The sequence below is a fragment of the Mustela nivalis genome (assembly GCF_964662115.1).
Source record: "Mustela nivalis genome assembly, chromosome: 2".
In the NCBI taxonomy this organism is placed as follows: domain Eukaryota; kingdom Metazoa; phylum Chordata; class Mammalia; order Carnivora; family Mustelidae; genus Mustela; species Mustela nivalis.
This window is the reverse complement of record NC_139021.1, coordinates 73644998-73659281: the sequence shown is the minus strand read 5'-3', so window position 1 is coordinate 73659281 and position 14284 is coordinate 73644998. Positions and strand designations below refer to the sequence as shown.

The 14284-nt window shown below is 41.6% G+C and overlaps 1 protein-coding gene across 1 annotated transcript in view; it reads left to right on the top strand.

The window, feature by feature from the left end:
* Nucleotides 1-3252: 3252 nt before the first annotated feature.
* The window catches only part of TRIM55 (tripartite motif containing 55), a 54460-nt gene continuing 43428 nt past the window's right edge, over nucleotides 3253-14284 (top strand). Inside the window, exon 1 of the mRNA XM_082719129.1 lies at nucleotides 3253-3628. The gene's annotated coding sequence lies outside the window, so the exon portion shown is untranslated. The remainder of the gene's footprint in view (nucleotides 3629-14284) is intronic.

Sequence of the window (14284 nt, the reverse complement as noted above, 5' to 3'; positions counted from 1 at the left end):
TTTGCAAGAACTCAACTATTTTCTCATTGCTCCTTTTTTTTTTTTCTTTTTTAAGATTTTATTTAAGTGAGAGAGAAAGTGGCGGGGTGGGGGTGGGGTGGGGTGGGCAGAGACAGAGGGAGAAGCAGACCCCCAGCCAAGCAGGGAGTCTGATGTGGGACCTGATCCTGTGACTCCAGGATCATGACCTGAGCGGAAGGCAGATGCCCAACCACCTGAGCCACCCAGGCATCCCTCATTGTTCCTTTTTAAATATTACCTCCTACTGGTTTTTGTTACTGCAATAGCCCCTTAGATGTCCCTAAGGATATCCATTAGCAATTCAAAAAACAGCTCTGTACTATATTCCTTGCATTATCAGTTTCCTCTTGAATCAGTTGTGTGTTTATCTTGGACTTTCTTTAAGTTGTTTCATCTCAGATGTCTGGTAGACATTTGTTCACATTCATGAATAAAGGACTGCACTGATTTGTGTCTGTAAAATGGCTGGTCCTGGGGACATGCAGGCTTTTACATTACTGGTGCCTGGAAGAAAACAGCCATGCTGCCCTCAAACCCCCCAAACTACTAACTCAAGAAGAGTTATTCTCTGGGAGTGGGGTGGGTGGCCTTTCTTCCTCTGCATGTCTGTTATTAGGCTCTGCTCTTCCTCTCTCTCCAGCCCTGTATTCACCCCCTGGGCTCTCCCCAGGCAAATCTACTCTGTTTAGGCAGTTCCCCAGGCAGCTCCACCTGGGACCAATGCAGCAGCTGCTGCAAAATATTGTGGGCCTCTGACCTTTATGCTATTGCCTCTGTGCCTGGAGCCTCTTGTGAGCTCCACGGAGAGAACAGTTTTGTCTGCCAGTTTCTAGAATATGTACTTTGAGCTGTGTTTTTCTCCATTCTGGGTTATGTGTCTACATAACCTCATTTGCATTCCACATCCCAGAAATTATTTAAAATCTCAGGTTTGCTCATTGCAACTACTGTTGTCTTCCATCCATAGACTTTTTCTTTTTATCTTTATTAGCTTTTCATTGGGATCCCAGGAAGGAGGAAAGCAATATGTACCCAGCTATATGGCTACAGGTGAGTCAACCCCGAGGGGTTCGTGTATTCCTGACCCCCGGACACAGTTCAGGGGTAAAGAGTGAGCATCTAACTGAGACCAGAACAGTGAAGCGTTTTGCTGTCAGGATTGAGAAAGAGAAGTGAGTCTCTGGTTGATAGACAGCTTAGTCTGTTTAGGCTGCTGTAACAATATACCACAGACTGGGTAGCGGTTAAACAATAGATATTTTGTTTCTCACAGTTTTGGAGGCTGGAAATCCAAGACCAGAGTGCCAGGATGATCAGGTTCTGGTGAAGACCCTCTTCCAAGGGTCTTCCAAGGGTTGCAGACTGCTGAACTTCTTTCTCCATCTACCCACACATGGTGGAGGGGAGGAGGGATTTCCCAGAGGCCTCTTTTATAAGGTCACTCTCCACCTCCATGTCCTAATTACCCCTCACAGGCCCCACGTCTTAATACCATCACCTGGAGCATTAGGTTTTCAACATGAATTTCAGTGTGTGGCAGGGAGAGAAACAGACATTTGACCTATGGTGATAGTGAGGGGAAACCCATCAGGAATTGGGGGGTGGGGGTGGGGGCTTGTAGCACCATGTTGCCAACTGACCACTAGAGAAATATAGTGAGGCACACAGAGGCACTGAAAGAAAAACCTTAAAGAAGCCCAGTTACATTTCCTTCTTGGTTTCCCTGGGACAACCCTGTACATTATAATAAATGTCTCTCTGACTTAGAGTAGCTCTGTGTGAATTTCTGTCACAGTAAGAGAGCCAGAAATCACACACCATCTTGGCCCTCTTGGAGAGTGTTACTCTGACTGGCTGCTGCGGGGGGGGGGGGGGGGGGGGGGGTGTATAAACCTGGAAGCCAGAATTTCTCCCACAGTGCAGTGATGGCCATGACCTTGACCTCTGCAAATAATAAACCCCTTAGGTGTAATATGAGAAGAAGGTAGGAATAAGATGGAGGCTCTTTCCTTGTAGCCTAATCTTCATGGTTCTGTCAACAAACTTGGGGGAAAGGATGCAACGTATGTCCCCAACTTTCCACAGAGGTGTTTGTTTTTTAACTCTCAGAAAGAAACACTATGTAACTTTAAACATGCATCAGTTGGTTTTATTCAAAAACGACAATGATCACTAGGAAACAAAAATAAAACCCACCATCATTTTGTTCAAATGGTCTGTACTTGTGTCTCCTGGTTCACCAATTTTTAGCTTCCTTTAACCATTTGTACACCTTTAAGGAAGCGGCTTTCCCACTTAAAAACTAGTCCTTTCCCCTAACTCCGTATTTTCCTCTCCCCTAATTTATCTCTTCCCCAAGTTCACATTGTATTAAACTTTTACTTTTGGGAATCGCTGTCTTACTTGGGAGATTTAAGAGAGAATTCTAAACCACTCCCCACAAATAAGATCAATAACTTCAACATAAAAACTCAATTTGTTCAAACCCACATGACATCCTCTTGGTTAAAAGACCCTCGAAGGCAGAACCCAAGTTACTAGATGGTTTTTACGCTTTGCTTACAACGGAGAAGGGAGCTCAGGACCCTTTTTAAGATGCAATGTAAAACAGGAACCTGATCAAAAAGACATTGTGAAAAGAAAAACTTCACTTTCTTTCCTCTGCAATGTCGGGGGTGTGCGTGGGCCCTTGCTCTAGTGACTCAGTGACTGAAGTCTTCAACTCTCTTAGAAGACCCGAAGAAGGAAGCTGCAGCAGAAGCAGCAGCCTTGGGATTTCAACCAGCTTCGTGACGGGGACTGCAGGCTTCACTTCCCAGGTCCCTCACCGGGTTTCCAACCTAGAGCCCTTGAGCGGCTCATCCCCCCACCCCGCTTTCCCCAGCGCCTCGCCCCACACCCCCGCCGGGCCGCCGCGCTCTCCCGGTGGCCGCCGCAGGGTCTGCTCGGGGCTCCAGAGTTGGAGGAGATCGTACCGAAAACGCCGGCGCGACAGCTTTCTGTACTCAAAGTGCGGTAAAACAGTCTTGGCATTTGTGATTTGGAGAACCCTAAAAAGTAATGATCCTTGGATCTTTAAAAAATATATTGAGACAAAAACAAAAACAAAAAACAAAAAGCCGAGCCAGGCAGGAGTCGAACCTACAATCTTCTGATCCGTAGTCAGACGCGTTATCCATTGCGCCACTGGCCCTGCACACGGAGAGAAACTGAGGGGATGTACAGATTACAGAGTGGTAAGGCTACACGCGCTAGTCATCTCCAGTGTAGGGTAGTAAAGAAAAGGAAAGGAACGTGACGTCGGATTCTCTGAGCCTCGGCACCACCAGCCCCGGACACATGAAAAGGTGGGCGGGAGGCGCTCCGTCCCCGGGGGTCCGGATTCCAGGAGACTTAGCCGGGTGGTCTTTCTGCGCACGCGTGAAGCCACACAAGGACTTTTGCTCCCTTCCCCTCCCTGTTTCCCAGCTACGCATGCTCCGTTCAACTTCTAACCCGCCGCTGTACTTGCTCGGGCTCCTGAGTTTGAATCTCAAGGGGCACCAGCGGTTTGCCCGTCCCTTCGATAGCTCAGCTGGTAGAGCGGAGGACTGTAGCTGACTTCCTGGTAAGAGACATCCTTAGGTCGCTGGTTCGATTCCGGCTCGAAGGAGACACTTTTTTGTTGTTTTTTTAAATACCAACTTTGTAGGATTTACGGCCTGTTGCACGGGTCCCCTTCCCTAACACACATCACATTCCAACGAACAGTTGGCAATGCTTGCACTTTCGCTCCAGTTTTGGCCTACGGCAGTATCCCCCGAGTGAAATCTTTGGTGAATCCCCGCCATGTGCGCTCCTAGTAACAAAGGCCGGAGTCTGCGCTCCGCGGGGCGGGCGCCGGCTCCCGGACTTCCGTCTCTAAATCGTCTCCGGCGTTCGCGAGTCCCCTGAGCGCGCAGAGGCACGTCCCGGGCCGGCTGCGGGCCCTTCTCCTCAGCGCTCTGTGGAGGGCGGCCAACGCGAGCGCTCGTTGCAGCTGCCGTGAGGAGCCGGGGCTTTCGCTAGCAGCGTATCTTATGGTCAGCCGACCGGGGAGGCCCGAAAGAATCGCGGTAGAAAGCGCAAAAAGCATAGAAAGTAAACATTAGGAAGGAAAGTCGACGCCACGCTACCCCGCTCCCTTCGATAGCTCAGCTGGTAGAGCGGAGGACTGTAGGCGCTGTGCCCGTGGCCATCCTTAGGTCGCTGGTTCGATTCCGGCTCGAAGGAGAGAGGTTCCTATTTTTGTTACTTTGCTTTTATCTGTAGGGCAAGATCAAGAACACAATCAAGAAAAATATAGTTTCTGTTTCTAAATGCTCTGACCTCTCTCTAGAGGAAGAGATAAGCGGCCGTGCCCAGCGGTGGGGGATTAGCTCAAATGGTAGAGCGCTCGCTTAGCATGCGAGAGGTAGCGGGATCGATGCCCGCATCCTCCAGCTTTTTTTTTTTTTTTTTTTTTTTTTTCCTCTTCTGGTAATTTTTCCTTTGGATTCTCATTCAACTCGAGGTAGACCTGAAATAAAGTCAGCCATCGAGCAAGCGAGAGACGGGATGAGCTTGAGGTTGCCGCTCCCTAAAACTTTCCAGACGGAGGGATAATGGGTGCTGACAGAGTTTAGTCTCACAACTTAAAAATCTTAGACCCGTTTACTTTGGGAAGCTCACGAAATTGCTTTTTCTGTGAAAAAATGGCTACGGGTTGCAGTTACCTCTGTTGCCAGTCTCTCTGTGATTTGTGATTGATCGCTGCACTTCCAGAGACCCCCTCTGACCATATTGAGGGGGAACTGACAGAAAAAAACACCACCCAAACCCACAGAACTTGGAAAAGGACGCTAGCTACTACCTTAAACTTCTGTTGAGCCGAGGAAGCGAGAACCATTCCGCTTCATCTCAACTGACCTCCGTGGGGTGCTCAGCTGTGGGCAGATCTCCGACAAGATAAAGCAAGAGGAAGGGGAAGAGAGGTGAGGACGTGGAGAGGGGCCTTAAACCCAGAGGCTTGCTCCTGAAAGGAGGGTTCTAATGCCATTTTCCTCCTGGGAAGTAACTGTGGAGAATTGGAAACCAGCACTAAAAAGGAATTAAAAAAACAAAAAACAAAAACAATTTATCGAGCATAGTCTGTTTTGTTAAAGACAAGACAAAAAATAAATGCACACTCACTGAAAGATTCGGAAATTGAGAGGAATACGCACAAGGCTTTTCTGGTAATAAATTCTCCCTATCCTAATTTACTAGAACATAGGTATTAAAAAGCTGTTGAAACCATTCGGCAGTTCTCAACACAAAACATACATTTTCAAAGACAAAGACAAAAGCAGAAATATTAACCTGTTTTGAGGATTGCAATTAATAAATGACAATTCTTTTATTATATAATTCTTTGTGTTCTAGGCAACCTGTACTTTTTTGTTACCAATGTGTACAGCCTGTTGCATTTTATTGGTGTATCTTTCCTTTTCTAGGGCAGTTTCCATTTTATCTCCTTTTACTCTTTTCAATAAAGTCTTTAAATTGAGTATATAGTGATTCATTTAAAATATATCATTATTTTCATGAAAACAAATTTACACAGTAGGAAGAGGAATCCTTTTATGAGATGTTATGTCCCAGTTTCAGTTGAGATTATGAGTGCTCTGTCTGACTGGAGGAGATAGCAGTAAAATTATAAATGACTATAAGAGCAAGAAATGGATAATAAGTGGACGGAATGCTCCCAAAATCCAGGTGGAGAACACATGTTCAGGGCTGGTGAGCTGGGCAAGAACTCAAACATCATTTCAGGATTAACAACTCAGGTGTGGAATGAAATTCATACCAAAAGTCTAAAAGTATAAGCTGAGAGGTATTGTTGCACAGTAGTCAGTCATGTGGGCTGTGACATCTGATGGCCTTTCTTGGCTTTCACATTCCCTAGCTGGGTGACATTGGGCAAGTTGCTTTACATCTTGGTGCTTCGGTTTCCTTATTTGTTAATTAGGGGTGATAAAATGGTACCTACTTTTAACTGAGATGTAACAGTGAAGCTTGTACAATAGTGCCTGCTACATAGTAAACACACCATAAACATTAACTGTTATCAGTGTATGTGAGCAGTACCACAAAGGGAAGCCCTAGAGGGAATATTCTGAGGGTTTGCATGTGTATTTATACAAATGTATATGTAAGTGCAGGAAAGAGATGTTTGGATCTACTGTGGGGGGAAAGTAGAACAATCCTAAAAAATAAAATGATAGTTAAATAAACTATAGTATGACCACTTAATGGACTATATATAACCTTTGAAATTATTAAGAACTATTGACATGGGAAATGTTAGTCAAATGCTAAGTTAATAAATTTGGTACAGGGAAGTATAAACAATAACAATATAAACAAGTATTATCCGTAAAAAGACTGAAGAATACATTTAAATATTAATAGCAGGGACCTTTAGACAGTAGCAATCCTGTGATTTTTTCTTCTTTATAATTATAAAATATTTTCTAATTTCTGTAGTAAACATTTGTAAGTTTTAATTGAACATATAAGATCCATTTTTAAAAAAAATAGCTAACAGCATTTCTTATAAGCCAAGTATAGTTGTAGTTACTTTACATGTATTAACACATATATTTTTCTCTAAAAGAAAACATCAGGCCCAGATGGCTTCCCTAGTGAATTCTACCAAACAATTAAGGAAGAAATAATACCAAGTATACACAGACTTTCAGAAAATTGAAGAAGAGGGAATGCTGTCCAACTTAATCTATGAAGCCAACATTATCCTGTTCTCAAAGACATTATGAAAAAAGAAAACTATAGACCAGTATCTTTATGAAAATAGATGCAAAAATTTTAAAGAAAAATTTAGCCAATTAAATCCAACAATGTTTTTTTTTTTAAATCCAACAATTAATAAAAGGAAAATACATCATGATCAAATGGAATTTAATCCAAGAATACAAGACTGGTTCAACATTCAAAAATCAACATAATTCATTATAGTAAACAGGCTAAAGAAGAGTAACGGCATGATCATTTCAGCAGATGCAGAAAAAGCATTTAATGAAATTCAACATCCATTCCTCATTTTGAAAACTATCAACAAACTTGGAAGGGAAGGGAACTTTTTCAACCTGATAAAGGGCTTCCATGAAAAACACACACTTAATATTATACTTAATAATATGAATGCTTTTCTCCCAAGATCAGGAACAAAGCAAGATGTCCATTCTGAGATTTTTAGCCAGTATCATAAGGCAAGAAAAATGAAGTGAAAGATCTCCCAGATTGGAAAGGAGGAAGTAAAACTATCTCTATTCACAGATACGTCATTTTTAAAAATATTGATTACATGTTGAAATAATAGTTTATATTTTGAGAGTGTTAAATAAAATTTATTAATAACCTTAATATCCATTGTTTCTGTTTTTTACTGTGGCTACTAGAAATATAAAACTATATGTCTCATATTTGTCAACCACATCTTATTTCTATTGGACAGTTAGGTCAGAGAGGCAGGTAGGAGCCAGATCATGTCAGGCCTTAGAGACCACAGTGAAGATTAATGTTTTTATCCCACAGGTAATTGGACCATTAGTGGGATTTAAATAGGAAGTGACATATGAGAAACAGATTGCAGAATTCAGAAAGACTGAATTCAGAAAATCAATTCAGAAAAATCAATCAGGAGGCTGAGGTGGAGGGATGGTGAGGCAGATTGTGTGTGCTGAGGATGGATTCAAGAAGGCCCTGGAGTTCAGACAGGACTACGGGGAAGGCCTTAGGCTAAAGTATTTGCTACTTGTTGGGGCTGTCACTATTCATTTCTGGCATGTGAATTGTGCCAGGAAATGTTCAGAGAAAAGTAAAATATTTTAATTTTTAACATATCCTCAGAGATATTTATGATGAATTAAAATGTATAAACAACAGATTTGGAGGAGTGATTATCAAGAAGAAAAGCTTACAGCCAGAAGTCTGCAAGCTATCTAATGAAAGAAATGCCATAGTGTTAGCTTTTATAAAGCACCTTTCGAGTTAATTCATTTCTCTTTGATTTTAGATTTTGTAAAGTGTTTCTTTTCATTAAAAAAATTTTAAATCACATATCCAAGCTTCCTACTGCCAGATAGACAGCTAAATTGAAGAGACTGACAATGTAGGCAGAAAGAAAGAGTTAAATATTGTATAGATATCATGAGTTGAGTCCTTGGTGTAAAAAGATTGCAAGAATCCTTTTACTGGTTAGAGTTCTGGGTTGTATTTTTTTCAAGTAACTTATAAAGTTGGTTAGAAAAGTCCTTTTCTAAATTACACTCTGAACCCCAGAATACTAAAAGAAACAATATACTGTACATGTCTCCTGTGCTCAGATGGGTTATATCTAGCAGGACTAATCAGCAGAGCCTGGCTCTTGGAACACCAGCTCATCTAAATCCTGAATGAAGTGCTGCCTTCTCCCCACTGGTCATATATTAGTGTTCTCACTAATGGAGGGAGGGAGAGAAAGAAGGATGGATGGATGGTTGGATGGATAAATGAACAGATGGATATTGCAGGGAAGAATTAATAACCTCACTGTCTTAGTTTAAGAGGACCTTGTCAGCACAGTTATCAAGCATTGTTTTGGCATGGAATTAAAGTGATTTTTCAAGAGCTATAACTGGGGCTGGCGTTGACCTGAAAGTCCTGGTTCACTCATGCCCTAAGTGTTCCAGGCTAACTAAACCTGCTGCTTAAGCAGCCCCTTCTTCTCTGTCTCCACATCCACACCATCTGGTGTTCTTTCCCTGTTTTAATGACTTGGCCAGCCATTAATTTTCTCACTTCCAATGGGTAGAAGAAGGAAGAATTCTCCTTCCTCTCTACCTTAGATGTTGAGCCAGAAGCAAGATCAGCTTTCTAGTGCCCTTTGTTTTCTCTTCCTTCCAACAGGGTTGCACTCTCTCTACCTCACTGCTTTGCTTCAAATTTTATCATTTTTTTAAATCTTCTTTTTAGCTCCACCTTCCATTTGACCTTAAGTCTGATACTCTGTTTGATGAGTGACTAGCTCCTCCAGCTAAGCCTTGATTATTTTCAAATACCTGTATTTGCAATTACCTACACTAAAAAGACAAAAAGAGCATGGGTAAATGAAATGCTAAGAACATTCTGGAATCCTCAGGACAGTTTGCATGCTTGACATTGATTCCTGGGACTCTTTAATGCCTCCTACTCCCAGAATGGTCTCTCTTGTTTTTGAAAGTTACTTGATGTTGCCCTTGTAAGTATTCTGGGGTTAGAAATTCATATCATATCCTCTGACCAGGAAGTATAAAATCCACTAAAAGGAGAGGACCCTGTTCCTGCTACAGAATTCTTTAAATACACTCCAGTTTTCTCCCAAGATTTTTTAATATGACATATTCTAGAGCTGGTTGTCCAATATGGCAACCACTAGCCACATATGATTGTTTAAACCTAAGCTTAAGTTACATAAAACTTAAAACTCAGATCCCAAGTTGCATTCTGCACATTTCAAGTACTCAATAGCCACCTGTGGCTAGAAGTTACATAGTACAGAGAACATTTACATCATTGTAGAAAATTCTAATGGAGGGTATGCTGTAGAGTGTGGTTGCGGTATAGCTTAGTGGGTGAGGTCATGGGCTCTGTAGTCAAAAGATGTGTCTCTGAATCTGCTTCACAACTAGCAGCAATACAACTAGGCAGCTGCTTCTCTGAGCTACAGTTGGTTCAATGGAAATTATAATACCTATTATAGAGAGCTATTATAAGCAATGATTAGTAGTCTGTGCATATTTATTATGTTTGTTTTGGCAGTATACAGCTGACCTTTGAACAACATGGAGGTAAGGATGCTGAACCCCCATGCAGTTGAAAATCTGCATATAATTTTTGACTCCCCCCAAATTTAACTGTTGACCAGAGGTCTTACTGTTAACATAGTCAACTAACATATATTTTGTATGTTTTTTTTTCTTAAGATTTTATTTATTTATTTGAGAGAGACAGTGAGAGAGAGCATGAGTGAGGAGAAGGTCAGAGGGAGAAGCAGACTCCCCAAGGAGCCAGGAGCCCAATACGGGACTCGATCCTAGGACTCCGGGATCATGACCTGAGCTGAAGGCAGTCATCCAACCAACTGAGCCACCCAGGCGTCCCTATATTATGTATGTTATATGTATTATATCACAAGGAGGCAGAGAGGCAGGCGGAGAGAGAGGAGGAGGCAGGCTCCCTACTGAGCAGAGAGCCGGGTGCAGTGCTCGATCCCAGAATCCTGGGATCATGACCTGAGCTGAAGGCAGAGGCTTTAACCCACTGAGCCACTGAGCCAACCAGGTGCCCCTATATACTATATTCTTAAGATAAAGTAAGTGAGAGAAAAGTAAATGTTATCAAGAAAATTATAAGGAAGAGAAAGTACACCTACAATACTGTAAAAATATCCGCATATAAGTTTTTGTTCAAGGATCAATCATAGTACTAAAAGTAACAGATTTTAGAACCCCTTTTTCCTCCTTCCCAAGATGAACACACAGAAACCCACATTTCACTCCTCTGCTCTGTCTTCTAAAGTCTGCGACCATTTGGCCTTGCAGCTAGAGGCTGAAAGAGGTAAAAAACCTTCTCTTTCTGCTATCACGCCTTAATGCCAAGTTTGCTGATAGTAACATAGTCAGGTTTGTAGGGACCCATCTTGCTTCCTCTGACTTACCTTGGCAGTTGGGAAACTGCTGGTCTTCTAGAGGTAAGAGCATTGGTGGTTTTGCTTCAGTTTCTCTATTGTATAAATATAACCCTGCCCTAGTTTGGTAGGATTTGGGAATGAGGGGCAACTGGGGCTTCCAACCAAACCAACTCCCTGTACAATTGCCCCCAGTTGGTTTCAACCCCCTCTCCTAGTTGTGGTGGGTAGGGGTTTGGGATGGGGAGAAAGTTGTGCATTACTCATATACAGGCCAGGACACCTTCAGGAGACTAAGCTGGTTTTCAGGACTCTGTAGAGGCACAGATCCACTCCAAATCGCAGATCCTTGAAGTTGACTTCAAATCTGATTCAATTTCAGAATATTCCCTATCTTTCAGACTCTGTGAAGGATTTGGGAACAGACTAAAATTTTCTGGCTCTTCCCTAGAGCAGAGTGCTACTCCCATGTCTCATTCTCAATTCATATGCCCACCTCATGGACTGCTGGTGTCTTAAGAGTGAGGAGGAGCAAAGAATGGAGAAAAGAGGATAAAGAGGGGATAGTGATAATTACTATCAACCTAACTCTTAAGCCTGTGAGATTCTTGCTAGTTTGCTGGACACAGTTATAAGAAAAAGGACAAGGCAAGAAACAAAAACAGAGAAGAGGCTAGAGATCAGCTTTACATCAAATAATTGAATTGGAGATTCTCGATGTCAAAATTAACATCGTTTCCAAGGAGTATCCCCCCCCCCCAATACTATTAAGCTAGGTTCTGAACACCACTCACTTACAGATAAAAGAAATGAAATTCAGCTAGGTTGAGGTCAGTTTCCCAAGACCACAAAGTGAGGTAGAAAAGGAAGCTGGATTAGGAGGACGGTCTCCTGACTCACTGTGCACCTCTCACTGCATCATTGGTGTTTGCTCAGACTAAAAACATCTGAGTCACCCCTGTGGATCCTAATTTCATAGCTTCAGAATCCCTTTCCTCCTTTCCTTCCCCACTGCCATCGCCCAGTGCCAGGGCAGCACGACCTCTCACCTAGGCTATTGGCAACAGCTTCCCATCTGGTCTTTATCAAGGTCATGTTCACCCTGGACTATCCCAACCACCACTGTGAGACTAATCTAACCAATGAAAAGCTCTCATGGAAATGTTTCTGTGAGAAACTTCCAGTAGCTTCCTGTTCCCTGATTTATTAAGTGTTAAAAACTCTCTAACCCAGGATTTGTGGCTTGCCAATGTGCCAGCAGCATGCTCTGCACTTTGGCCTAAAACACCACACACTCAGCATTCTGTGCACTCCTGTGCCTTACTGGCTTTGCTTCTGTGCCTTCCCTTGGGAAGACCCAACTATGCCCCACCTGACTATACATCTATTCACCTAAGTTCTCAATGGATCAACCCACCCACGAAGCCCTCCTAATGAATCCAGTTCTGAAATTTTGTAGCTCTTTATCACACTTTGTTTGGTACTATGTTTCTGTGTATGTATGTCTTATTTCCATTGTTAGACTGAACTCCACGAGGGCAATAACCTGTATCTTGTCTTTCCAACCATGGAACTGAGCACAATAGGGACACATGAATATTTTTTGAAAGAATGAATTCCTTTAATAAGGATAGTCTTGGCTATATTGTACATATTGTACATTATTGGTTTAAGTGTTTTTCCTTAGATTGAATAGTCTTTTACTGTAGAAACTTTCTCTTCCCTAGAAAATAACTCACGTATTTCATTCAGACCTCCATAGCCCATGTAATGATAAATACAGGTAATTCCCTAGGCTAGGTGAACTGAATTAATGCAGTAAAAAATTCAGTTTCCCTTCTTTACTGGAGTTGCTAAATAGATACTGAAAGGAATCACAAAATTCTCCTAAGATGCCTGAAATGTTTATGAATACATGTAACTTATTATTAGCTAATAGAGCTTCTTAGATTCTTGATAAGCTTTCAGTGCACACAGCAATAAGACCATAAATAACCAGTCACACCGGCCTACTCTTTACTTGTGATTAAGTGCATGCTGGTGATATATTGACAAAATGTGTTCCCTGTTTGAATATTTTTAAATCAAGGAGAAATTAACCTGCAGATTCATCACAGATAAACAGAATGTATCTCTTTTTTCATTTTTGATCTGATATTTAATTTTTAAATAACTATATATTGATGAAACAGTTCTTTCACAAATTCCTGGCAAACATCAGGATCACTATTTGTGACTCAAGAGCAGACCAAGAATATCAGACCAGGGAGATTATAATTTAAAAAATCATGTTGGGGGCGCCTGGGTGGCTCAGTGAGTTAAGCTGCTGCCTTCGGCTCAGGTCATGATCTCAGCGTCCTGGGATCGAGCCCTGCATCGGGCTCTCTGCTCCACAGGGAGCCTGCTTCCCTTTCTCTCTTTCTCTGCCTGCCTCTCTGCCTACTTGTGATCTCTGTCTGTCAAATAAATAAATAAAATCTTTAAAAAAAAAATCACGTTGGAGGAGGAGGCAAAGAAATATAGTAGGAATTTCAGACCAGAGAAAACCCAGGTATTAAAAGCAGGACTCCATGTTCACTTCAGTTGGCAATAGCACTGATATCTGTTCCCTGCTTTATGGAAAAATGAAATAATGGGTCTGCTACCCCAGATGCCAGTTACTACCTCATTATTATTGCTGCAAATTAAAATTTTTTTCCCTCTAGGCCCTACCTGATATCCACGAAGCCTTCCAAAATCAAAATGTTGAAGGATATTGTCATGGTTCATTTTATGTGTCAACTTAACTGGGCCACAGTGCCCAGATATATGGTCAAATATTATTCTGGATGTTTCTGTGAGGAAGGTTTGGATGAGATTAACATTTAAATCTGTGGACTTTGACAATCAGAGAAGGACAATTATCATATGATCTCACTGATATGAGGAATTAGAGAAACAAGACAGAGGATCATAGTGGAAGGGAGGGAAAAATGAAACAAGATGAAACCAGAGAGGGAGATAAACCATAAGTGACTTAATCTCAGGAAACAAACAGGGTTGCTGGAGGGGAGGGTATGTGCTATGGTGAGTGTTGTAAATTGTGTAAGACTGATTATTCACAGACCTGTACCCCTGAAACAAATAATACACTATATGTTAATAAAAATAAAAAATAAGAATACAGTATATAATACGTACAAAAAATAAAAAAATAAAAGATTACCAAATTTTCTTTGTGTTTTTGGTGTGTGTGAGAAGGGAGTTGTAGGCATACAGGATGGAAGAGGGGTTAGGGAGGAGGGAAAACAAAGAAAGAACTTACCAGAATTTTATTAACAAGTATTTTTAAAAATAGGCTCATCCAATGGTGTTTGAATTTTTTTTTATAGATAATTTTATGGTGAAAAGGATTGAAAAAAGTTTTTAAATCAGAATTTTTCCCAAACCACAACTCTTGCAAAGATGAAAAAATTAACATTAAGCAAGTCTTTTTAGGCAATTGCCCTTATAAAGTCCAGGGCATGATTTTCAAGACCTGTTTTGTTTGTTTTCATTTAAGACAGTATGATCATGTCA